The 17487-nt window shown below is 41.6% G+C and overlaps 1 long non-coding RNA gene across 1 annotated transcript; it reads right to left on the reverse strand.

Moving 5' to 3' along the window:
- Positions 1-488: 488 nt before the first annotated feature.
- Positions 489-16507, reverse strand: LOC120979096. The gene is made up of 3 exons (XR_005774237.1): positions 16497-16507; positions 5492-5494; positions 489-625 (listed from the first exon to the last, which is right to left on the reverse strand). It is a non-coding gene; the product is annotated as an uncharacterized LOC120979096 (long non-coding RNA).
- Between the last annotated feature and the right edge of the window lie 980 nt (positions 16508-17487).

Raw genomic sequence — 17487 nt, forward strand, 5'->3', positions numbered from 1 at the left:
TTTCAAAATAGACGTATGAGACTGCCAGCAGGGGGGTCAGCCTGTCCATGCTCAGACCAGATGCTGCACACTTCATCAAATCGGTCTGCATGGCTGTCGTCCCAGAAGGAAGCCTCTTCTAAATGATGCACAAGAAAGCCTACAAACAGTTTGCTGAAGACGAGCAGACTAAGGACAAGCAGACTAAGGAACCACGTCCTGGGGTCTGATGAGACCAAGATAAACTTATTTGGTTCAGATGGTGTCAAGCTTGTGTGTCGGCAACCAGGTGAGGAGCACAAAGACAATGTGTCCTGCCTACAGCCAAGCATGGTGGTGGGACTGTCATGGTTTGGGGCTGTATGAGTGCTGCCGGCTGTGGGGAGCTACAGTTCATTGAGGGAACCATGAATGCCGACATGTAATGTGACATACTGAAGCAGAGCGTGATCCCCTCCTTTCGTAAACTAGGCAGCAGGGCAGTATTCCAACATGATAACGACCCCAAACACACCTCCAAGATGGCCACTGCCTTGCTTAAGAAACTGAGGGTTAAGGTGCTGGACTGACCAAGCATGTCTCAAAACCTAAACCCTATTGAACATCTGTGGGACATCCTCAAACGGAAGGTGGAGGAGCGCAAGGTCTCTAACATCCACCAGCTCCATGATGTCGTCATGGAGGAGTGGAAAAGGATTCCAGTGGCAAGAGAGTTAAGGCCGTGCTGGAAAATAATGGTGGACACACAAAATATTGACATTTTGTGCATAATTTGGCCATTTTCACTTAGGGGTGCACTCACTTTTGTTGCCAACGGTTTAGACATTAAAGGGTTTCTATCACTTCATATGACATAATTAGCTGGCAGACACTAGCGATCTGCTAGTGTCTGCTCTGGCCAACCATCCTACTATAATCACTTGTGGGGCAGCGGTTTTGCTAAAAAACTAACTTTTATAAATATGCTAATGAGCCTCTAGGTGCTATGTGGGCGTCATTAGCACCTAGAGGCTCCGTCTACCTTCATACACAGCGGCCGCCCAGCGCGTCCCTCCAGCCCGCCCATGTCCTCCTCCGTGTGACGCAGCGGCCGAATTCTCGCGCATGCGCCGTGCGCGGCTGTATTCGGCGCATTAGAGATGTCTGAGCTCGGAGCGGTCAGACATTCAATGCGCATGCGCCGAATACAGCCGCGCATGCGCATTGAATGTCTGACCGCTCCGAGCTCAGACATCTCTAATGCGCCGAATACAGCCGCGCACGGCGCATGCGCGAGAATTCGGCCGCTGCGTCACACGGAGGAGGACATGGGCGGGCTGGAGGGACGTGCTGGGCGGCCGCTGTGTATGAAGGTAGACGGAGCCTCTAGGTGCTAATGACGCCCACATAGCACCTAGAGGCTCATTAGCATATTTATAAAAGTTAGTTTTTTAGCAAAACCGCTGCCCCACAAGTGATTATAGTAGGATGGTTGGCCAGAGCAGACACTAGCAGATCGCTAGTGTCTGCCAGCTAATTATGTCATATGAAGTGATAGAAACCCTTTAATGTCTGAGTGGTAAGTTTTGAGGGCACAACAAATTCACACTGTTATACGAGCTGTACAATGACTACTTTACATTGTATCAAAGGGTCAGATCTTCAGTATTGTCCCAGGAAAAGATAGAAGAAAATATTTGCAAAAATGTGAGGGGTGGACTGACTTTTGTGAGACACTGTATAAAAAGTGCACCCACCATGAAAACTTTGGAAAGTGTGTTATTATAAGCCGTGCTGGCTTCCAGGTAGCGGTACACTATTCAATAAAATATTCTCCCTGACTGGTTTGCTGTTTTTCATTACAGAGCAAAAATGGAAAATTACAGACAATTATTATGTCTAGCGCCAGGAGAAGTGCCAGTGTTTGCCATAGCAACCCATCAAACTCTGGATATGGCACCGCTTTAACACGACAAGCGACTAGTGCCCCAAATTCTTCTACCACTAGGAGATGCTTGAGCATGTTCCGCTTTGTGGACTTGTTTCCTGGTAACAGCACACCATGTGGTCAGATGTGGTAGTGCAAGTAAAGCTTGTAAAATGTATCATACGGAAATAAATGATACATGTAACTGAGGCCCTATGCCAGCCATAACCTGGGCTCCCAGTTTGGGTTATTTATTTTTCCAATATCACGTTCTCAGCCCACCTGGAGAGAAGGTCGGCATAACTATTGCCCTCTTCCTCACTTATTTTATGTTTGGGTGCATATTGACATTACCCATGAGTTGGGGGAGGGGGGATTAGGCCCCTCTGTTCATTGGGCCCCAGAGCAGCTGCCTCCACTGCCTACAGGAAGTATAACTCTCACCATTCCAGGAACACAGTCTGCATGTTGCTGTGTGAGATTTCAAGCAGAGGGTGAAATGCATGTTGGGATATTGAGAGGAGATCAGCTATTGCTTCAGGCATGGCCCGGGCAATGTGTGCATTCTGTCCAAAATCTGCATAACCAAGAAGATACTGCAGTCCATGGGCCACGCTAAGCAAGTGGCCTCCAACCCGTGGCTCTCCAGCCGTTGCAAAACTACAACTCCCAGCGTGTCCTGACTACCTTCAGCCGGTTGGAGAGCCCTGGACTCTGCTGTTTGAGGCAGGAACGTGCGGAGGAGCTGTGATGGCGCTGACGTTCTCTTCCCTTCACATAATCATAAAATACAATATGTGAAATTGATCTATAAAAAGAATTGTGATTTTTTTTCTCTCTTGTAACTGAGGCTCCGGGGAAGAGAAGAACTTTATGTAAAGTGCGTAGAGGAGGACGCGATGAGATCAATACGCTACCATTCAGTCCTGGGGCTGTGCTGCTTATTTAGGAAGGATTGATCTGTTCTCCGCTAAGTAAATTAGATGAAAAGACTTTACTCCAAGTCCTTGCACCGAAGCAAAAGAACAAAGATCTGAGACCCTGCTGCGGAGAGGTCTGTCCACCCAGGAGCCCGGGCCCCTCTTCACTTCTAGATAAGAATCCAGTTCATTCAGATTGTGTTACCATAAGAACTGATCAAGGAGCAATTACTTCCCAGCCACACTTCTTGTTTTCTCCACTCACGTCTGGTCTGATTCTAGATTAACGTGCTTAAGTCTGAACACGTGTCTGTGCCCTAGCCCAGTGTCTAAATACCCTGGGCAATGCAGAGTGGCTTTTTGCCCCTGCCCCTGGTACCCTACACTGACAGAACATGCCCCCCTCATCTGTACCTCTACTTTAACTGTGGAGTTTTCCCAGGATTGTTACAATTGTATCCAACTATAAACACAACAGCAACAAAAATCTATTCCTGGCTTCATAATTTGCTACAATGTATCAGTGAAGGTAGAATGGTCAAAATAAGCCTGCTGCCAAAATAAGGCCCTGTTCACATCATGTAAGTGCTCTACTGTATGTCTAGTGCGTATGGCAGTATATAGATCAAAGGTATCCAGAGTTCTACTCACCTGACGGAAGCCTAAAGACTGTCCCCCTTGGCCTCCCTAGGGCCGATATTCATAAGCATATTAATGAATAAAAAGGCAGCAGACTTTCTTTCTATTCAGATTATTCTGCAAAGAAATGTATATATCATAATATGCTTATTTTTAAGTAATTGTATTAGAACAGAGAGCTTTGCAAACAGTTTATCCTGCATCAATAGAATAGGGAACTGTATTGTTAACATCTGCAACATCAGTGCATTGGGCAACACCCCAATGTATACATCCTGGAAGGATCTAATGTGAAATGAACAGGGTCAACTTGTATCTCACACTCAGTACCCTGGTCACATGCCCTACCAGCCTCAGCCTTACCGATACCCCTGCCTGTAACTATTCCTTTAAGCTCATTCTTGAGACATGTATTCTTTTTGCAAAGTTTATAATGCTTCAAATACACGAATGAAGCTCTGATCATCATCTTCATGCATGGAATAATGTACAATCGTGGCCAAAAGTTTTGAAACTGCTACAAATTTTGGTTGTTTTCACACAGTTTTCTGCTTCTGTTTTTCTGGAAACAATTTGCATTAACTCTAGATATTTATGAAGAGATAATAGTAAAGGCATTCCTTGCCCCATTCCACTGCATTTCAGCCCTGCCACAAAATGACCTGCCAACATCATTACAGTAATCTTCTCATTAGCTCAGGAGAAAGTGTTAACAAGGACATGGCAGCTGATAACACGCTGTCATGCTGATTGAATTAGATGGGCAGCCTGGTTTCTTTAAAAGGGGAGCGGTGCTTGAAATCATTGTCTTGTTCTGTTAACCATGGTTACCTCCCAGGAAACACATGCACTCAGCATTGCTTTGCATCAAAAGGACTTCACAGGCAAGAACATTGCTGCTTGTAAGACTGCACCTAAATCAAATATTTATTGGGTCATCAAGAACTTCAAGGAGAGAGGTTCAACTGCTGTGAAGACTTCAGGGTGCCCAAGAAAGTATAGCAAGTGCCAGGACTGTCTCCTAAATAGGATTCAGCTATGGGATGGGGTCACCACCAGTGCAGAGATTGCTCGGAAGGCAGGAGTGATGGTATCTGCATGTACAGTGAGGCAAGGGCTTTTAGAGGATGACTTGGTGTCAAGAAGGGCAACAAAGAAGCCACTACTCTCCAAGAAGATTATCAAGGACAGACGGACATCAGACTTCAGACGACTTGGGGGACAGTTATCATCTCTGATGAAGACCACTCCAGTTGGGGACATCTGAACAAATGATTCTCCGGAGAAGAAAAGGTGAGCGCTGCCATGAGTCCTGTGCCATGACAACTGTAAAGCATCCTGAGACCATTCATGTGTAGGAACACTGACCTGAATAAAGGAAGTTATCAAAACATCTTCCAAGATCAGCATCTCCCGACCATCCAGGAGCCACTTCTTCCAACCATCCAGGAGCAATGTGGTGATGAATAATGCTTTTTCCAGCATGGTGGAGACCATATCACAAGGCAAAAGTGAGAACTAAGTGGCTCGGTGATTAAGAGATTGAAATTTTGGGTCCATGGCCAGGAAATTCCCCGGATCTCAATCTCATTGTCAACTTGTGGTCAAGTCTCAAAAACTGGTTGGACAAACAAAAAACACTGAAATTGTGATAAACTCCAAGCACTGATTAGACAACAATGGGTTTGTCATCTGTTAGGATTTGGCCCAGAAGAAGACATCCTGCATGCCAGGGCGAGGTGCAGAAGAAAAAGAAAGATCAACACTGGAAATATTCAGTCTTTGCATGAACTGGATGGAATTTTCAATACATATTTAAAACTTCTGAAATGCTTATAATTGTCCTTCAGTTACCGTAGAAACATCTGACAAAAAGATCCAAAGATACTTAAGAAGAACACCAAAAATTGTGTCAGCCTCAAAACCTTTGGACATGACTGTACGATACGGAGTCTACAGTGTATCTATAGCAGTAATGACATAATGCAGGGATCAGCAACTTTCAGCACTCCAGCTGCTGTGAAACCACAACTCCCAGCATGCACACTTGCTCTGCTGTATTTATAACTCCAATAGCAGTGAATGGAGGATTCTGGGAGTTGTAGTCTCAGAACAGCTGGAGGGCTGGAGGTTGCTGATCCCTGACATGAACATTGATACAATGTACCTATCTGATGGTATATTATAATAGAACAGAAAACATTTTCGGATCTCTTGCGCCTCATCTCTTCCAGGACACGGAGCCTTACTTAGAAGAAGAGGCTCCGCTCCCTGGTGCCCCATTTACTCCATGTGCAGTTGTGCTTATAATTTGGATGGGAAATATCCCATTAGACATCTGTAGTTAAATACAGCCCTCATGCAGGATTCGCTGAGTGCTGGCGTCTCCTGTCCCCTCATCCATTTATCACCCAGAAAGGGCTAATGTGGGAATATCAGCGCGGCTCGTGGCGGCATGTGGGATGCTCTTCTGTTAATTTGAGTGTAAATAATGCATTTCCAACAAAATAATCAAAGCAGTGAATGTGACAAGAGATTACAGAGACTTCCTCCGCTGTGTCACCGACGCTGGGTCTCCAGGATGAGGACAAGGTATTACAGCAACACATTCAGCACCACCGGCCCCGGACAGCGCCAAGTCTGCAGCCGTAACACTCCGCATCTTGGAAGGTGATAAGGTCGAACCGTCTGTAATGGGATAGGAACAGCCGATAGATTCAGAGGCTTGTCTCATTAGCATCAGCTTGTGAGAGACTGGGGTCCTAGGTTCGAATCGGACCAAGGTCCCCATCTGCATGGAGGTTGTATATTCTTCATGTTTGTGTGGGTTTCCTCCGGGTTCTCCAGTTTCCTCCCACACTCCAGACTTATAGGGACCTAAGATTGTGAGGGGACAGAGTGACTCTAATGTCTGTAAAGCGCTGAAGAATATGTCAGCGCTATATAAGTGCGTAAAATAATGGTTTTATCATGATGCTTTGTGCAATGAGGACCTGCAGAAGGACCTCCACATGACCACGTCTCTCAAGGTCCTCAAGCCAAAGGGGAGAGTAGCAAGGAAGCAGAGAAGGAGCTGCTGTATATGGGGTCCAGTCTGGGATCTGCAATAGTTCTAGATCTAGTAATAATAATAATTCTAGATCTAATCTGTTTCCATATTTAGTGGATCTGGGGGGGGGGGGGGTCTGTAATAGTTTAGGGGAGGTGCCCTTTAATCTGTATATAGGGGGCCAGGTTTGGAGATCTGCAAAGTCTGTATTTATAGGGTCCGGTTTGGGGGTCTGTATTTATTTAAGGGATCCGGTCTGAGTCCTGTTCCATTTTAAGAGGTCTGTATTTAGGGATCTGAATTTATATAGAGGGTCTGTTTTGGGGGGCAGAATCTTTTAGGGGGTCTTTTATGGGCCTGTATTTAGTGGATCTGGATGATTTTGTACTAGTTTAGAGGGTCTATATTTATGAGATCTGGATTGAGGGTCTGGTTTAAGTCTGTATTTAAAGGGTCTGGTTTGGGGGGATCTATATTTGTTTAGGGAATCTGGTCTGTTCTGGTTGTCGGTACTGGCACAAAAAGATCTGGAAGGGGGGAAAGTTTTGGGAAAAGCCCCGGGCCTAGGGTCTACTTCATCCATCACTGTATGTAAAACTTTGTAACTTACTGGATGTAATAATATCAAGAATGAACCATAGAGGAGACTCCAGAGACAGGGCCGAAGCCTTTCTCTGCTCTCTGACGTTCCCCCAAGGCTTTAAAAATCTTGCTATTTTTCTTTATTTCCCTGCCTGCACTGACTGGGAGCGCACTAGAGAAGAAGCTGTGTATGACCGTGCTGTATACACCAAGCTTCTAGGGTGTTTTCATCATTTTATACTTTGGTTATTATACCCGATGATTACGTAAAAAGTGGGCTCATGTTTTGCTAAACCTTCCCTAGTAGAGTCACCCTCTTAGAAGGAAGAAGCAGAAGAACCTCTGTTGTTGTCACCAAGGGTCTTCAGGCTCCGTGACAAGCCGGTTGCAGCACAATGACACCATTACCACAACTTCATACAACCGCAGGACTTCCAGGGGAGGAAAATGCCTCCCTGCAATTGCAAGAATTCCAAAGTAGTTAGAATTGTTACGTTGTTGCAAATAACCTGCTACTTTATCCCATTGGTGCCGCAGTTTTACCAGGACTAGCCGGCGACAGCACGAGACTTCGAGATCAGGATATACCATACGGTGGTTGTCCAGGTTTAGGAAAACATTGCTGCTGTCTTGTTGACTAGCGCCACCCCTGACCACAGGTTGTGTCTGGTATTGAAGCGTTTGTATTCTTCACCTATCCTAACCTATTGATATATTCCGGACGTAAACCAAATGCTAATGTTCCGACTGATCCCTCATTACAGATTATCCTAAAAACCCGGTTCACTTCCATGGTGTCTCTCACCTCCTCATTAGCATCACTTTGCCACCACTCTCCAATGACTGAACCAATTAGACGTCAATTAGCATAACTGGAGATGAAGAATTAGGGGAGGTGGGAGCTGATGGCTTGGCTCTCTGCGCCGTTCACCTTGCTGACATGTTGCTCCTGGCTTTCTGACTTTTGTCAACCATTTAAATAAACACTTGAGAAATGGTAATCAGTCTGAGCCTTTGTTCATGTCAATGCGGCGCAGATACGAGGGCACGTTCCCGGGAGCCGCTACATTCACCGGCAGGAACATATGGAGCGAAAACCACTAGTTTGTCTGTATGAATAAATTCAGATGTGCCGGAGCTAATTGTGTGGAAGACACCTGCACACGCTCAGACTCAGGTGACTAACCATTGATTGACGGCAATGCTAATGAACGAAGCAACAATGCACCGAGTCTGCTGCCAAACTGATCTGAGGAGGACGGAAGAATGTGCGCAGCAGCGCCCGGTGACTCATAATAGGACGAAAACGACAGGAGAAACGTGACGTTCCTGCAGATCATGTCTATGGTGCATCTACTAAACCCTGAGATCAAATACTAATAGGAAAGGAAAATTATCATGATTCCATATGCAGAAATACACCCGCCAGACTCATAATCACACCTGACTCTCATCAGAAAAAATATATAAGTACATAATACTCAAGGAATGTAAGGTCAGAAGACCAATAAAAATCGACATCAGCCAGGATGAAAATGCTCCTACCTCTTCCATATCACGTTATTATAGTAGTTATATTCTTGTACATAGGAGCAGTATTATAGTAGTTATATTCTTGTACATAGGAGCAGTATTATAGTAGTTATATTCTTGTACATAGGAGCAGTATTATAGTAGTTATATTCTTGTACATAGGAGCAGTATTATAGTAGTTATATTCTTGTACATAGGAGCCAGTATTATAGTAGTTATATTCTTGTACATAGGAGGCAGTATTATAGTAGTTATAGTCTTGTACATAGGAGGCAGTATTATAGTAGATATATTCTTGTACATAGGAGGCAGTATTATAGTAGTTATAGTCTTGTACATAGGAGCAGTATTATAGCAGTTATATTCTTGTACATAGGAGGCAGTATTATAGTAGTTATATTCTTGTACATAGGAGGCAGTATTATAGTAGTTATATTCTTGTACATAGGAGCAGTATTATAGTAGTTATATTCTTGTACATAGGAGGCAGTATTATAGTAGTTATATTCTTGTATATAGGAGCAGTATTATAGTAGTTATATTCTTGTACATAGGAGGCACTATTATAGTAGTTATATTCTTGTACATAGGAGCAGTATTATAGCAGTTATATTCTTGTACATAGGAGCAGTATTATAGTAGTTATATTCTTGTACATAGGAGCAGTATTATAGTAGTTATATTCTTGTACATAGGAGGCAGTATTATAGTAGTTATATTCTTGTACATAGGAGGCAGTATTATAGTAGTTATATTCTTGTACATAGGAGGCAGTATTATAGTAGTTATATTCTTGTACATAGGAGCAGTATTATAGTAGTTATATTCTTGTACATAGGAGCAGTATTATAGTAGTTATATTCTTGTACATAGGAGCAGTATTATAGTAGTTATATTCTTGTACATAGGAGGCAGTATTATAGTAGTTATATTCTTGTACATAGGAGCAGTATTATAGTAGTTATATTCTTGTACATAGGAGCAGTATTATAGTAGTTATATTCTTATACATAGGAGGCAGTATTATAGTAGTTATATTCTTGTATATAGGAGGCAGTATTATAGTAGTTATATTCTTGTACATAGGAGCAGTATTATAGTAGTTATATTCTTATACATAGGAGGCAGTATTATAGTAGTTATATTCTTGTACATAGGGGCAGTATTATAGTAGTTATATTCTTGTACATAGGAGCAGTATTATAGTAGTTATATTGTTGTACATAGGAGGCGGTATTATAGTAGTTATATTCTTGTACATAGGAGGCAGTATTATAGTAGTTATATTCTTGTACATAGGAGCAGTATTATAGTAGTTATATTCCTGTACATAGGAGGCAGTATTATAGTAGTTATATTCATGTACATAGGAGGCAGTATTATAGTAGTTATATTCTTGTATATAGGAGCAGTATTATAGTAGTTATATTCTTATACATAGGAGGCAGTATTATAGTAGTTATATTCTTGTACATAGGAGCAGTATTATAGTAGTTATATTCTTGTATATAGGAGCAGTATTATAGTAGTTATATTCCTGTACATAGGAGCAGTATTATAGTAGTTATATTCTTGTACATAGGAGCAGTATTATAGTAGTTATATACTTGTACATAGGAGCAGTATTATAGAAGTTATATTCTTGTACATAGGAGCAGTATTATAGTAGTTATATTCTTGTACATAGGAGCAGTATTATAGAAGTTATATTCTTGTACATAGGAGGCAGTATTATAGTAGTTATATTCTTGTACATAGGAGGCAGTATTATAGTAGTTATATTCTTGTACATAGGAGGCAGTATTATAGTAATTATATTCTTGTACATAGGAGCAGTATTATAGTAGTTATATTCTTGTACATAGGAGCAGTATTATAGTAGTTATATTCTTGTCCATAGGAGCAGTATTATAGTAGTTATATTCTTGTACATAGGAGGCAGTATTATAGTAATTATATTCTTGTACATAGGAGGCAGTATTATAGTAATTATATTCTTGTATATAGGAGGCAGTATTATAGTAGTTATATTCTTGTACATAGGAGCAGTATTATAGCAGTTATATTCTTGTACATAGGAGCAGTATTATAGTAGTTATATTCTTGTATATAGGAGGCAGTATTATAGTAGTTATATTCTTGTACATAGGAGCAGTATTATAGTAGTTATATTCTTATACATAGGAGGCAGTATTATAGTAGTTATATTCTTGTACATAGGAGCAGTATTATAGTAGTTATATTCTTGTACATAGGAGCAGTATTATAGTAGTTATATTGTTGTACATAGGAGCAGTATTATAGTAGTTATATTCTTGTACATAGGAGCAGTATTATAGTAGTTATATTCTTGTACATAGGAGGCAGTATTATAGAATTTATATTCTTGTACATAGGAGGCAGTATTATAGTAGTTATATTCTTGTACATAGGAGGCAGTATTATAGTAGTTATATTCTTGTACATAGGAGGCAGTATTATAGTAGTTATATTCTTGTACATAGGAGGCAGTATTATAGTAATTATATTCTTGTACATAGGAGCAGTATTATAGTAGTTATATTCTTGTCCATAGGAGCAGTATTATAGTAGTTATATTCTTGTCCATAGGAGCAGTATTATAGTAGTTATATTCTTGTACATAGGAGGCAGTATTATAGTAATTATATTCTTGTACATAGGAGGCAGTATTATAGTAATTATATTCTTGTATATAGGAGGCAGTATTATAGTAGTTATATTCTTGTACATAGGAGGCAGTATTATAGTAATTATATTCTTGTACATAGGAGCAGTATTATAGTAGTTATATTCTTGTACATAGGAGGCAGTATTATAGTAGTTATATTCCTGTACATATGAGCAGTATTATAGTAGTTATATTCTTGTATAAAGGAGCAGTATTATAGTAGTTATATTCTTGTACATAGGAGCAGTATTATAGTAGTTATATTCTTGTACATAGGAGGCAGTATTATAGTAGTTATATTCTTGTACATAGGAGCAGTATTATAGTAGTTATATTCTTGTACATAGGAGCAGTATTATAGTAGTTATATTATTGTACATAGGAGGCAGTATTATAGTAGTTATATTCTTGTACATAGGAGCAGTATTATAGTAGTTATATTCTTGTACATAGGAGCAGTATTATAGTAGTTATATTCTTGTACATAGGAGGCAGTATTATAGTAGTTATATTTGTGTGCATAGGAGAAGTATTATAGTAGTTATATTCTTGTACATAGGAGGCAGTAATATAGTAGTTATATTCTTGTACATAGGAGCAGTATTAATAATATTCCTAATACACACACGACACTGGCAACCGGGTCTGATTCCAGAGGGCTGGAACTACAACAGACACAGAGTGACGCAGTGACTGTGCCCACCCAGGAGCGCAGGGCATTGGCAGGCCTGCACCTCCAGTGTAATAGCTGTTCATTTTTGCTTTGGGGACCTTTGCTTTGTGGACTTCTCCCAATCAAAAGTACTGCTGCAACAATACAGGACACAAAGGAACATCATTGCTGTGGCTCTAGTGCAGATTGTCCACTTTTCTCTTTCCATTTGTTACCCTGCTCCCCCCCCCCCCCCTCCTTACCTTCCCATGTGCATGGTCCTGACCAGGTTGAAGAGCTCACTACAAAGTGGCCAGGCTGTAGATATTGAGCTGCTTATTCATCAGAGACCCAATGGGACAAATCCTTTATGCTTCGTACAGAAATATATTGTCACATTGTGTCGCAGTCTCGTAAAAGTAACGGACCAGGCAATGTCTGTGCCGTGACCATTACGAGCTCCCCTCGCTGTCTCCCTGAGAGAGGCTTTCATCTTCCATACATCACTGACAAGACAGTGACAACATCTCGCCAAGATCCTTTCTTCCTCATCTGACCAGAAAGTTGCCTCGTTTTGTGCAATTTTAACTTTTACTTAAAATATGGAGAAGTGACCATATAGCGGGGGCAGGGAGGGGGCTGCTCTTTTTCTTTTGCTCTTTTTCTTTAGCCAGCCGTAGGAGGTGGCCTCTTCTATTAAATAGTGCCCATGTAACAGTGCTAGAGTGCCCATAGTGCCAGTGAGATTGTCAATATTATGACCCCATAACTGTGCCAGCTGTAGTTTATCCATAGATAATGCCATGCAGAGCGCCCCCATGAATAGTGCCAGCCAGATCCTAAAGGAACCATTGCACTTCTTGCAGGGTCTTTGCACTTTACACCATTAGATTTGCACTGATGTTACATAGTATCAGGGTCTCCTGTAATTATCTACTCATGTGGACAAAGTTGTTGGTACCTTCCATTAAAGAATGAAAAACTCACAAAGGTCACTGAAATTTACTGAAAATTAAGTAATGAAAATCAGACATTGCTTTGAATTGTGGGTTCAACATAATAATGTATAAAACAGACTAATGAATCCTGGACTGGACAAAAATGATGGTCACTCAACTTGATATTTTGTTGCACAACCTTTTGAGGCAATCTCTGCAATCAAGCGACTCCTGTGACTCTCAGTGAGACGTCTGCTCCTGTCCAGAGGTATTCTGGCCGCTCCTCGTGAGATAACTGCTCCAGATGTCTCGGGTGTGAAGGTGCCTTCTCCAGACTTCAGTTTCAGCTCCTTCCACAGATGTTCAATAGGATTTAGATCAGGACTCATAGAGGCCTCTTTACAAAAGTCCAATGCTTTGCTCTTCGCCATTCTTGGATGTTTTTATCTGTGCTTTGGGCCATTATCCTGTTGGAGGACCCATGACCTGGGACTGAGATTGGACACATTTCACTCCAGAATGCCTTAATAGTCTTTCATTGTACCCTGCTGCACAGATTCAAGATAACCTGTACCAGATGCAGCAAAGCAGCCCCAAAACATGCCCGGGCCTCCTCCATGTTTCACAGTAGGTACAATCTTCTTTTCTTTCTATGCTTCAATTTTGCATCTGTGAACCTGGAGCTGATGTGACTGACCAAAAAGCTCCAGTTTGGTCTCATTTTCCCAGAAGCTTTATGGCTTGTCAGTATTCATTTTAGCAAATTCCAGTCTTGCTTTCTTATGATTTGCTTTCATCAGTGGTTTCCTCCTAGGTCGTCTTCGGCTAAGACAGTGACAGATGGTGCGATCTGACACTGATGTACCTTGACCTTGGAGTTCACCTCTAATCTCTTTGGAAGTTGTTCTGGGCTCTTTGGTTACCATTTATCTTATCCATCTCTACAATTTGTTATCAATTTTCCTCTTGCGGCCGCGTCCAGGGAGGTTGGCTACAGTCCCCTAGACCTTAAACTTCTGTATAACATGTTCAACTGTAGTAACGGGAACATCAAGCTGTGTGGAGATGGTCTTATAGCCTTTACCTTTAACATGTTTGTCTATAATTGTCTTTCTAATGTCCTAAAACAATTCTCTCCTTAGCTTTCTTTGGTCCATGTTCAGTGCAGTACCCACCATGATACCAAACAGCACAGGGACTACTTTTCATCTATTAAATAGGCAATACTGGCTGAATACAAGTTTGAAGACACCTGTGATGCTAATTACAGGACAATTTTTTCCCCATGCTCAAGTTATTTTAAATCTTTTCGAGGGGAACCATCATTTGTGTCCGGACCAGGTTTCATTAGTTTGTTCACAGTTCAAAAGCAATATCTGATTTTCATTCACTGATTTGCAGTACATTTTTAGTTATTATTACTTTTGTCAGTTTCGAGTTATTTCAGTGACCGTTGTGGGGTTTTCTTTCTTTAACGGAAGGTACCCACAGTTTTGTCCACGTGTGTTATTCTCCAGGCAGCGGCTGCTCATGACGAGTCTTCTGCGCATTCTGTGCCACAGTATAGGATTAATGGAACATATCTGATCTCATGCTCTTCCACCTCACTAAGGGTGACCCTCTTCCCGGGTGACCTGACCATATTAATCTGCTGGTACCTTAAATGACTACATCAGTATAACTCTCATCATCCAATTAGCTGAAAAATCCTCAGACCTCCCAGGTCTGAACATGGGACCAACACAGATGACTTCAGCTGTGAAGCGCACATGTAACAGGTCAGCCGGTGTCATAGGGACAAAACTGCTGACAGATGCCCTTTAATGAATTATCTGTACGTGTATAGCAGCTTATTTGGATATTACATAGCTTTGCGATTTTGACACTGTGGAACAATTATGTATGTTTTATATGGCAGTATGATACTGTTATTTAGCCCTGTATTGTAATATCACATATGGCTGGTGCATTAAGAAAGATATAGCATATTTATATGAGCATTACGTAGCTTTGCTCTGTTGACACTGTATCGGACAATTCTATACAGAAAGTACTCTATGGCGGTGTTATGTAGGAATTGTATGGTACTGTTACTTAAGATATTCTTCTACTTACTCAGACCTATATAGCATATTTATAATGGCATTACGTAGCTTTGTTATACTGCTCTATATAAGACTATTATGTAGGGACTATATGGCAGTACTATGCAGACAGTGAATGACACTGAAATTTAGCCCTGTATTTTATTATGTAGATACTATATAACATATTTATGTAGACATTACATGGCTTTACTATTTTGTACTATATGATACTAGGTAGGTACTATATGGCAGTATTATGCGGACTGTATATGGTACTGTTATTTATCCCTATATTATAATATTATGTAGATACTTCAGAACTAGATAGAATATTTATGTGGACATTTGCACAGCTTTGCTATATTTGCACTATTATGTAGGCGCTATATGGCAGTATTAGGGTACTTTCACACTAGCGTTTTTCTTTTCCGGCGCTGAGTTCTGTCCTAGGGGCTCAATACTGGAAAAAAACTGATCAGTTTTATCCTAATGCATTCTGAATGGAGAGCGATCCGTTCAGGATGCATCAGGATGTCTTCAGTTCAGTCACTGTACGGTTTTTGGACGGAAAAAATACTGCAGCATAAATTCCGGAACACTTGCCGGAATGCCGGATCCGGCATTATTTTACATTGAAATGCATTAATGCCGGATCTGGCCTTAAGTGTTCCGGAAAAACGGATCCGGTTTCCCGGTCTGCGCATGCGCAGACCTTTAAAAATGTAAAAAATATAAATACCAGATCCGTTTTTCCGGATGACAACCGGAGAGACGGATCCGGTATTGCAATACATTTGTGAGACGGATCCGCATCTACAAATGGTATCCGTTTGCATACATTGCCGGCGACGAACTGCCTGCCGGAATCCAGCGACGCTAGTGTGAAAGTCGCCTTATATGTGGACAGTGAATAGCACTGTTCTTCTGGATTATATTATGTAGATACTTAGGAACTATAGGGCATATTTAGGGAGGCATTACGTAGCTTTGCTATTTTGCCCTATATGAGACTGTAATGTGGGTACTACGTGGCAGTATTATGTGCGCGCACAGGTTATTAAAGCACTATAAGTGTTATATTGAAGTCATATATCAGAGGCTACATTTCCTTTCTGCTTGAAGAGGCGGCTTTCACCTGTGAGCACATTTGTGGATTTCAGGCTATCCTCACACGTCTCCTCTGGGTATTCGAAGATTTGAAGGCTAAGTGAGAAGAAGCATATATGACGTCTCACATGCAATATGTATGCTGGATATTAATGCTTTTAGTCCATCCGTGTTCAGGCCGCCCCCAGGATTGTACAATTTCCCTGTAATTCATTTAGCCACTTTATGAAGAGAAACTCACCGGCAGCACCTGAACAACGCAACGCGCCGCTTATATTTCCAGCAAATTACTTTGTGGCAGCACTGGGAACGTTAAACAGAGGGAACAAAATGTGCAATATTCTGCTGTGCTGGGCGTGCGAGGAATTCCCGCTGCCTCACATTGTAAGCTTTCCAGCGGTGGCCATACATGCACGCCATTAATGGATGGCTATATTAAGAAGAGATGGGAGGAATCGAAATGAAGGAATGTAATAACCTGCAGATGAGCAGCCATGTACACTCTGCATGCTGTATGCCTCATACACTGGATGCAACTGTCACAAACCTTCAGCTGTCAGAATATATAGAATAGCCTACTGTATACTTCATAAATGGGTTGTCTACACTGGATGAAATTGTCACAAACCCTCAGCTGTGAGAACCCCTTTAACTGGTATGAGGCTTCACAATTGAGTTAAACTAGAGATGAGCAAATTTCCTGAAATTCATTTCATGTCTGATTTGATTGATTCGGATCCTTTAGATTTGATTAAATAAATTTGATCTGAATCGATAATCCTTCAATTTCTCTGAAAAGTTATGTGTGAGCCTCTGGGGTCTCCCAGGACTGTAAGAGAATTAGTAATATCATAATGACAGTGACATATATAGCTGTGGGTAAATGCATGGTAGCCGATGGCAACAAACAGCCCATGTAATAACCCACTGCACTGTATGATCGGTTATGCTTTTTAAAATTAAAACATTTTTGGGAGCAGTTTTAGGTTTGTTAAACTGTGCAGGGTGGGGTTCCATGCAGCAACAGTACAGTACGGAACATGATAGACAGGGCAGAAGATGTGCCACTATGTAAGGGTAGTAGTAGTGGCGGCAGCAGCACAGTATGGAATTTTATGGACAAGGCAGGAGATGTGCATCTGTGTAAGGATGGAAGCAGCAGCAGCAGCAGTACAGTATGGAACGTTATGGACAAGACAGGAGATGTGCGGCTGTGTAAGGGTAATAGTAGTGGCAGCAGCAGCACCGTATGGAATGTGATAGACAGGGCTGGAAATGTGCGGCTGTGGAAGGGTAGTAGTAGTGGCAGCAGCAGCACAGTTTGGAACGTTATGGACAAGACAGGAGATGTGCGGCTGTGTAAGGGTAGTAGTAGTAGCATCAGCAGCACCGTATGGAATGTGATG

Source organism: Bufo bufo, chromosome 9 (genome assembly GCF_905171765.1).
Source record: "Bufo bufo chromosome 9, aBufBuf1.1, whole genome shotgun sequence".
Lineage (NCBI taxonomy): Eukaryota > Metazoa > Chordata > Amphibia > Anura > Bufonidae > Bufo > Bufo bufo.